The sequence below is a fragment of the Corythoichthys intestinalis genome, chromosome 8 (genome assembly GCF_030265065.1).
Source record: "Corythoichthys intestinalis isolate RoL2023-P3 chromosome 8, ASM3026506v1, whole genome shotgun sequence".
NCBI classification, from domain to species: Eukaryota; Metazoa; Chordata; class Actinopteri; order Syngnathiformes; family Syngnathidae; genus Corythoichthys; species Corythoichthys intestinalis.
This window is the reverse complement of record NC_080402.1, coordinates 56,238,696-56,249,597: the sequence shown is the minus strand read 5'-3', so window position 1 is coordinate 56,249,597 and position 10,902 is coordinate 56,238,696.

Genomic DNA, 10,902 nt, shown 5'->3' with positions numbered 1-10,902 from the left:
GAGAAATATATAAATAAGAATTTTAACAAATATGTATAAATTGAAATAGATAATAATTAATAAATAAATGAATGTTGAAAAAATTTAATAAAAAGATTACATAAATAAATAAAAATTGAAATAAATAAAAAGTGAAGCATACAAATAAAAATTCAGATGAACATTAAAATGTGAAGCAGATAAATTAAAATTGAAATAAATATATGTTGGAATAAATAAATGAATGTTGAAATAAATGAATAAAAATTTAAATAAATGTTAAAATAATTAAATAAAAAATACATGAATACAGAAAATACATAGATATAATAAATAGAGAAATACATACCATAAATAAAAATTTAAACTAATTTATATATATATATATATATACATTGAAATAAATAATTAAGGAAACCTTGGGGGAAAAATGTTGAAATAAATGAATAAAAATGGAAATAAATGTTGAAATAATTACATAAAAAAATAAAAGTAGTACATAAAATATAAATAAATCAATCAATTGAAATAAATGAATAAAAAGTCAAATATATAAATAAACAGTTAAATAAACATAAATTAATTGACATGAATAAATACTGTAAAAAAAAAATAATAATAATAAATAAATCCTGTAATAAATATTAAAATACAAGCATAATGGCATATTTAATAATTTAGGTAATTGTGTATTTATTTATTGAATTTTTTCACTCCTGGTCCTTCAAAGGACAAGACATTGTTACTAAAATATTAGAAAATGATTTCAGTTTGATAACATAGTACAGTATCACATAAACAACGTGCGCTCTACAAGAGGGTGTTTCCTTTTTTCTAAGTGTGTTTGGGCGGGTTGACATTGATCTTCAGTGATCTGACATCAATAAAAATGCAAGAAGACAGTGTGACAATGTCATTGTGAGTTATTCATCCACCAGTGTTCAGCATGAGTGTGAAAACTCTTTTGTTGGGACTTCTGCTCATCTGTGTGGTTGCAGGTATGCAAATAATGTAGACTTCCATATGGCGTATCATGGCTTCACTCTCCAAATGCTGATCACTGAATTATATAGCGACTTTAACATTTGAACACAGCTTACTGTTTTCAGACGTTACATTTCTCGGTAACTTTCATATTTAGCAATTCACTAGTGGATTAATAAAGGTACAAGAGTGGTAGCACTATATTAACGGAATGCAGATATATTTCTTATGTTTTGCATGGTGTTGTTATTGCTTATGAAAATATTTGTATTAAAGTTGGACTCACTTTTTAAAACAATCTCTGCTTTCACAGGCACAGAGGGAATTATTTTTCCAAACCCAATAAAGGTGAATATTAGTCTACCACTTTAAATATATCTAAAGTCTATGTATATTTGTATAGGATGAATTTCAAAAACACTTCTAAGGATGACACACCATAATACAATGATTATATCTAATATAAGTATGTGAGTGTATTTTGAAGGCAATTTTAGAACTCGTTGCTTATTCTTGCACTCTTGATAATGTATTCATGTATTTGTATTTTCTCTGTTTTTGTTAGCCAAGCTGTCCTAATAAGACTCCCATCATTTGCTCCAGGATTTATAGCCCCGTGTGTGGAACTGATTTTATAACGCACGCCAGCATATGTACTCTCTGTGCACACATCAGGTAAGAAAAAGTACACACACTTTCAAAATATAAATATATATGGCGGAAAACACAGACAAGACTGAAAAGGCAGTTTCTGCTCTTGCACCGCTCTTTAAAATAAACTGCTGTATTTTAAGCCAAAAGAACTGTTGAGTTTGATGGAACAATAGGTCTATATGCTGCCATAGCAGATTCATGGCGCAATAAGCCCCCGAACTATTTTTAATTTGTCCGTTTTACCCTGAAAACCCCCGTTTACAGACGTTGCGCAACCGCTTTTGTTTCAACCCAGCCATAAAACGAAGGTAATTATGTAATAGAATAGAATAGAATAGAATAGAATAGAATAGAATAGAATAGAATAGAATAGAACAAGTAAACGGACAAGTAAAAAAATCTCGAAAATGGCTTTCAAGAATAAAGTATAAAACATAAATAAATGTAAATAATGTATGAGGTAGTCCTATGTTCAGGCAGTGCAAATAATTGAAGTGAAGTAGCAGCAGTTGACAGTGAAGGCATTGAATATTGCACAAGTAAAAATCTGGAGAGTGGCTTGCAAGAATAAAAGTATAAAATCTGTATAAGTATAAAATATGGATGAGGTAGTCCGATGTTCAGACAGTGCAAGTAAATGAAGTGAAGTAGCAGCAGTTCACGGTGAAGGCATTGAATAGTGTAGATTAATATTGCACGTAAATAAGTATTGCGCATAAAATATGTATGAATAGAAGTTGCAGAAGTTGACAGTGAGGCATTGAATATTGCACTTGGTATGCAAATCCCCGCAGCTAGACACAACAGTGACACAAAAACATATTTGAAAACTAAAAGGCCCAATAAGCCTCGGTTTAACACCCAATTTTCACAACACTCAAAATGAATTGCACACAATTATCCAAGAGCTATTTGCACGGCGGCAGCTCAACAGCAATAACAAACAGTAATATGGCTACAATGCAAGCTACAGTGGGGCAAATAAGTATTTAGTCAACCACCAATTGTGCAAGTTCTCCTGCTAGAAAATATTAGAGAGGTCTGCAATTGTCAACATGGGTAAACCTCAACTATGAGAGACAGCATGTGGGAAAAAAAACAGAAAATCACATTGTTTGATTTTTAAAGAATTTATTTGCAAATCATGGTGGAAAATAAGTATTTGGTCAATACCAAAAGTTCATCTCAATGCTTTGTTATGTACCCTTTGTTGGCAATAATGGAGGCTAAACATTTTCTGTAACTCTCCACAAGCTTTTCACACACTGTTGCTGGTATTTTGGCCTATTCCTCTATGCAGATCTCCTCTAGAGCAGTGATGTTTTCGGGCTGTCGTTGGGCAACACGGCCTTTTAACTCCCTACACAGATTTTCTATGGGGTTGAGATCTAGACTGGCTAGGTCACTCTAGGATCTTGAAATGCTTCTTACAAAGCCACTCCTTTGTTGCCCTGGCTGTGTGTTTGGGATCATTGTCATGCTGAAAGACCCAGCCACATCTCACCTTCAATGCCCTGCTGATGGAAGGAGATTTTAGCTCAAAATCTCTTGGTACATGGCCCCATTCAGTCTTTCCTTTACACAGATCAGTCGTCCTGGTCCTTTTGCAGAAAAACAGCCCCAAAGCATGATGTTTCCACCCCCATGCTTCACAGTGGATATGGTGTTCTTCGGATGCAATTCAGTATTCTTTCTCCTCCAAACACGAGAACCTGAGTTTCTACTAAAAAGTTCTATTTTGGTTTCATCTGACCATAACACATTCTTCCAGTCCTCTTCTGGATCATCCAAATGCTCTCTAGCGAACCGCAGACGGGCCTGAATGTGTACTTACTTCAGCAGGGGGACACATCTGGCAGTGCAGGATTTGAGTCCCTGGCGGCGCATTGCGTTACTATAGTAGCCTTTGTTACTGTGGTCCCAGCTCTCTGTAGGTCATTCACTAGGTCCCCCCGTGTGGTTCTGGGATCATTGTCATGCTGAAAAACCCAGCCATGTCTCATCTTCAATGCCCTTGCTATGGAAGGAGATGTTCACTCAAAATCTCTCGATACATACACGAGAACCTGCGTTTCTACGAAAAGGTTCTATTTTGGTTTCATCTGACCATAACACATTCTTCCAGTTGTCTTCTGGATCATCCAAATGCTCTCTAGCGAACCGCAGATGGCCTGGACGTGTACTTTCTTCAGCAGGGGGACACGTCTGGCAGTGTGGTTCTGGGATTTTTGCTCACCGTTCTTGTTATTATTTTGACGCCACGGGGTGAGATCTTGCATGGAGCCCCAGATCGATTGAGATTATCAGTGGTCTTGTATGTCTTCCATTTTCTAATAATTGCTCCCACAGTTGATTTCCTTCCACCAAGCGTTTTACCTATTGCAGATTCAGTCTTCCCAGCCTGGTGTAGGTCTACAATTTTGTCTCTGGTGTCCTTCGACTGCTCTTTGGTCTTGGCCATAGTGGAGTTTGGAGTGTGACTGACTGAGGTTGTGGACAGGTGTCTTTTATACCAATAATGAGTTAAAAAAGATGCCATTAATACAGGTAACGAGTGAAGCCTCGTTAGACCTCGTTAAAAGAAGTTAGCCCTCTTTGACAGCCAGAAATCTTGCTTGTTTGTAGGTGACCAAATACTTATTTTCAACTCTAATTTGGAAATTAATTCTTTAAAAATCAAACAATGTGATTTTCTGTCTTTTTTTTCCACATTCTGTCTCTCATGGTTGAGGTTTACCCATGTTGACAATTACAGGCATCTCTATAATCTTTTCAAGGAGGAGAACTTGCACAATTAATTGGTGGTTGAGTAAATACTTATTTGCCCCACTGTATTTTAAGTTCTCCACGGTATAAATCTGCAGCCAACTTTTCTTCGCTTGGCACTATTATAAAGTATCATAATCATCTACATTTTCGACCTCGAGTTGAATCTTAGTTCCAATAGCTCTTTAAAGTGCGTACAAAAAGAGAAAAAATGTCTTAACCAGCATTGTTATGTGAATTAGAATCATACTTTGAGACGATTCAACCATATACAACAATTTGGCAAAGCGCAGATGAAATTAGTTTTGTAATCTGCCATTTAGCCCGCCTACCATTATAGGACTCTAGCGTCTCCAAGTGGCCTGATATCGGCAGGGTCATGGTTTCATCTGATTTAGAATTCAGCCCAATGAGGGGGAATTATTCAGAACGATGAAAATGTGACGAAGAGAGAGAATGTCATTGTTTCAGTCTCTCTACTCCAATATTTTTACAGGATATTCTATTTATCAAAGTATTTTTCCCCAATTGCTAAATGAATTGTATGACAAATAACCGTCTTGTGCTAAATGGAATATGAAATATTAAAAAAATGCATTTATTCAGTACGACATGGCAAAATTACTTTAAAATGGTCAAAATTTTCTTGCACCTCCCAAACTATATTTTATGCCTCCGGAGTTTTTTGTCATTTCCCTGCCCGGCTTCGGACAGCGTAAACAAACCAGGAGGTGTGACAGCTAGCCAACATGCTAACCCAAACCGAGTGATGTTTCAAAGACTATTCTCGGATTTCGAAGCAAAAAAAATCAGTCAAAACTACCTGGGATCATATCACACGGCGGCGGGGTTGTCGATTGTCTTTGCTGATCGGCAACCTGCCCGGCGACGAGCAAGTTGCAGCTCGTCCCCTTCTGCGGGAGGAGAGCATGTTTGCCGGGAAAGCAGCTGGAGAATTACTGCCGGACAAACTGGCAGACGTCGGAGGAGCGCGTAGCTGCCACATGGTCAACACGAATACGGCGTAAATTAATGCTTAAATACACGGTGAAGAACAGTGACAGAGCGGCGTGCAGTTGTTGTGCAGCTAACATAGCGAGATGTATCTGAGGAGAACTTTTCTACATCCATCATCAAACGTTAGTAAATAGTCCTTTAGAGAAAGTTTGTAATGTTTAATTGGTAATCGCTGTATTCGCGGCCATTTTTAACACAAAGTTGCAATTTCTGATGGGGTGGAAAATTTGACAGAACACCGGGCCCACAAAGAGGGCAACAAGCCGAGTATAGTGCTCTCCCGGAGAGAGGTGGTGTGCGACATGCCGCTGGTCGTTGGCCGAGTGGCATCCTCGGTGGACAAGGAGAATGTCAACCATAAAATGCAAGCCACCTACGTATTAAAATGATCCCAGTATTTGACATAATACAAAACATGATGTTTATTCACTACTTCGTAAGTCCAATGGTCCCACAGTTGTCGCACACTTGTTTCGGCCAATCTCGGGGTGAACGGGACCTTTCGGAAACCCAAAAAGGCTCCCACGCCTCTCCCTGGTGCAGCTGCAAAAGCCTGCAGCTGTTTGGCTGGTGTGATGCTAAAAATAAAAGAATTCATCCGCAAAATCAGCTGAATTCGCAGTCCATCTGCATGCTATAAAGCAATGCTGTATTGTGAGACGCTGACCCGGACGATGTCACATTTGCATTCGTCCTCAACCAGAGACTGGAGCCGGAAGTAACTCGTTTTCATGGTGTGAGATTCAAAAATTGAATATTTAAAATGATCGCTTCCACACACATCCAAGCGGTACATTTCATTCAGAAGCATAAAACACCACGTGAAATATAAAATAAACATGATTTTTGGTGTCATACGCACTTTAATCACTGTGACCGGTAGCAAGCAAGGTGTCAGGTGATGACCATCTTATTAATAAGCATAAACTTTTGAACATATATATTTAATCCCCAAAGTTAATATGCTATTGTTTCAATGTTTCATTTGACTGACTGGGAAAAAAAAAATCTACCGAAACACTTTTTTCTCCCCAACACCAGGGGGTGCCCCAGCACCCTCAGCATTCCGCTTCCTGCACCACTGTACTTTATTTACATAGTTCAAGTCAGCCCCACCTCCAAACTTTGAGTGACCAACTATCCCCCACGTCAATGTATTAACATATCTGATATTCAATAAAAAATATATATATACTCTGACGATGACAATTCAATGTGGTCTGCTTTCTCTCAACAGTGAAACAGGGATAGACGTTAAGGTTATTGGCACTGGAAGCTGTGAAGATCTTTTGGGGCACTTTGAAGGGTAACTGGACCTCAACATTGAAATGTTCTAATCCGAAAAATAACCATGTATAATAAAAGCCATGGTCAACTCTGATCCAAAAAGGTGAACAAATGTCTTTCCAATTCTTTTATTAAAAATAATGCCATGATTGCTTCACCATCTTTGTGGTGTCTGGGTAAGGAGAGTGTGCCTTTGTGACATAAAAATGTACAACCTGGGGTCAAAGTTCAAATGTGATTCACATGGGTTGAACAAGAAAATAAAGAAATGACATCTGTCCACTGTCGTTCTTCATGAGAAGTCCAGCGCATATGTTTTCCATGTTTAGAGCCTCAAATCATTTGGCCAAAGCTTCTTGACCAAACCCATGCCATTGTCTCTATTTTTAGGTGTTCATGCCCCCACATACTTTATATGGATTGGGCGCGGGCTGAAGAATGGAGGACATTTTTTCAAGGTCTATCACCTGCGATAAGCCTCACGCCCAAAAAGATATAGGTTATGCCTTATTTATAGTAGCAGAATCAGCCCAGTGGTGTTCTTGAAGACAACATTGTCACAATGACCCACTCTGGGGGTTTCATGCTCGTGATTGACTGGCAACAATCCAGTGTATACCCTGCATCTGACAGGTCGATAGCGCACCGTACGAATGCTATTTTAGACTGTGCGTCGCCATCTTAACCAGGAAGTGGGCCAACATAGATACGCCCTCGCATACAAACTATGTTATTACTGCTTGTTTTCTGCCGGTAATCTTTCAAAAAAGAACATGCCGTGTAAACCCTGCTTCTATGGAATTTGTACAAACGACTCTAGACATTACGACATATGACGGATGTTTTCTTTATACGTTTCCCGAAGCCAAAAACTCGGAGGAAAAAATGTCTAGAAATATTCAACTTGTGCGGGTGTTAAAAGATCAGTTTAATGCCAGCAAGGTGAAGCCATTCACCTTCATATGCAGTAAACATTTTGTTGGGGGCCATGGTCGACGAGGTAAGCCAATTTGATATTTTTACTTATTTATTAGCGTAGCGTTTTGCCGTGCTGCTTCTGTCTGAAAATGAACGACCTGAAAAAAATTTAAATGGTATCTGACTGTCACTGTTGTTACCTTTTCTGTTGTAAAAACAACTTTAGTAAGGGGGAAGTGTAAATAAATTATAGACTTAAGATGTGTCATTGGGGAAAAAAATTGAAGGTTTTCGTTGGGTGTCACTGAGTAGCATTTGCGATCACTACACAAAAATAGCAATGTAAATTACCCCCATGAACGGTCAGAGACGTTAGACAACCAGAGGATATAATATATAAGAAAGACAGGGCATATAGTGGTAAAGAACAGATTGTTAAAACAGGAGAATGTCATTGTCAGTGGCGTACGGTAATGCACACAAGAAAAAGGTGTCGATAAAAAAGCTACCTCTGGATCAGGCCGGCTCTTTAACTGAACATTTGTATGTTTCTCCATATCTTTACTAGTGAATTTGGCACCAAGGACATTATTTTCGAACAGAACTGGTAGGTTTAGCTCAATAAACATCTCGTTCGTACACTATTGCCATGTATTTACTGCAACCGCTGGCAAAAAGTATGGCATCACCAGTCTCCGATGAGCACTCACTGAGACATTCTATCATGTAGAACAAACTCAGATAAAAAGGTTGAAAAAATAATGAATTAGTTCAAAAGTGCAATCATCACCTTGTCAAGAGTCAAGAATCTGCATTGGACCCAGCATCACCACCTTGTCAAGAGTCAATAATCTGCAATGGACAAGGTGTCAAGAGTCAAGAATCTGCATTGGACAAGGTGATGATGCTGGAACTTTGGTTTGGTGCTATTCCAGTGACATTTACAAAGACGACTTCCTGAAGAAAACATAAAAATTCCCTCAGTCCTTGATGACATGGGGCTGCATGTCAGGCAAAGACACTGAGGAGATGTCTATGGTTAAATCCTCAATAAATGCACAAGTTTACATTGAAATTTTAGGCAGCTTTCTTATCCCTTCAATTAAAATATGTTTGTCATTTTCCAAGATGACAATGCCACAGAGCTAAAACTGTCAAAGCATTCCTTGGAGAAAGCCTCATCCAGTCAATGTCATGGCCTGCAAATAGCCCAGCTCTCAACCCTATTGAAAACCTGTGGTGGAAATTGAAAAAAAAAATCATCCATAGCAAGGCTCCGACCTGCAAGGATGATCTGGTTACTGCAATCAAAGAGAGTTGGTACCAAATTGATGAAGAATACTCATGAAGTCCATGCCTCAGAGACTGCAAGCTGTCATAAAAGCCAGAGGTGGTGCTGCTAAATACAGTATATGAGATGTTTTTTGATTTTTATTTCTTTGTTAGTTTCTCATGATTCCATTTTTTCCCTCAGAATGGAGTGATTCCATATATAGTTCCCTGTACTTGCTCTATAAAAGTAACATTTACTGACATCACAATGTTTTTTATTCATTTCTTTTAGTGTTTCTGAATGCTAAAGAGTTGCACTTTTGAACTAATTGATAAGCTTTTTATCGGAGTTTGTTCTACATGATAAAATGTCTGAGTGAGTACTCGTCTGAGACTGGTGAGTCCATACGTTTTGCTAGGGGTTGTAGTAACTGATACTAATCCATCCACTGCACATGGTCCGCCTGGATAAGCTTGGTCAGCTGACTCATGTGTCAGTCAAAAATTGGTTGGGAAAAGGCAAAGTTGCAAAGAAAAGACCAACCCGAAAACGAAAACACCCGAAAAGAAAATTGTAGTTAGCAGCTCTAAGGAGAATGATATCTTCGTCCCACTTGCCCGATGAAAAGCATTTTGAAGATGAAAGAAGTGATCCAGGAAACATTGATCTGGCCATGGGTAATTTTGTCATATAATGTTTATGTTGTATGATGATATTCTTTTATGGTGTAGTACATAACGTTTGTTACATATTGTCACATATAACCTGGTGCAATCAAAGAACAATCAATATCTTCAGCTACATTATGATTACTAAAATTTAACATTGACTTTTGTTATAATTGCATGTAGCACTTTTGGTCATTTCTATCATGTCTTTTAATGGTTGCACTTCATGGCACTTCAGCTCGTAATTCAGTTTGACTTGAAGGTAATTTGTTAGTTTGTCCAATTATAAATTAAAAAGGTCAGTTGATAAAATTAACTTACCGACGCAGTCTTTGAGTCATGGAACATTTCTTTTGCTAATTCTGAGAGGTGATCAGCAATAGTTGCAGGCAAATTGTGTTCGGCAACAAATTGGCAGAATAGAATGGCTTTCGTCCCTTTTCGTTCTGCAGACTTCATCTTTATGACCAGTGTTGTTAATCTTACTTTTAAAACGTAATTAGTTACAAATTAATTCTCCCAAAAAGTAAGTGAGTTTGTAACTCAGTTACCTGAATGTAAGAGTAATTAGTTACTTGGCAAAGTAACCGGTGTTACCTTTAATGTTATTTTCCCCATCTTTTCTACAACAAGAAAAAAAAAACAGTAATCTTTGCTACGTTTGGAAGTCATTTAATGTTGCGAATCAACTGTTAAAGTTATTAAAATTGCTCCCATTTTTTTGCATTAGTTCCCTTCTGTCTACTTTCAACATGTGAAAGTTTTTAAACTGTTTCATCATTTAAAGATAGATTCGAGTCAAGATTTTGACGATTTAGGAGTATTTTAGATAAAAAATTACTTAGGTTCGCTAGGAAGGTTCACTACAACAGCCTTTCTGAGAAGGCTACTGCTTTAAAATAGCGGCTTTTTACTAACGCCGCGGAGTCTCTCATTTCGCATGTAGTTCTATATGCATGTGATATCTAGGCGTAGATTGTAGGCTGTTGGCTACAGCCAGGAAATGTTGGAACGACCTAGCCAAGCATCGCGTTTGCTACAGCGTCACAACACTCTTCCCTCCTTCCCACTCCCACTCTTCTCTCTCCGTATCTCTGACTTTTCTTGCGTCATTCTACCAATGTAGTAACGCATAGTAACGCACAGTCTCGTTGCCGAAACGGTGACAAAATCTAAACGGAGAAAAAAAACATAATGCATGAAAAACATACAGATTTTGAATGTACGGTGTACACATTTAAAAATCAGTGCTCACTTGTACAAATTACACCGAAACCGAACAACTTGACACGTACGATAGTAGAGCTTGAGCTGCGTTCAGGTGTTTAAAAAATGTCTTTAATTGACCAAAAGCGA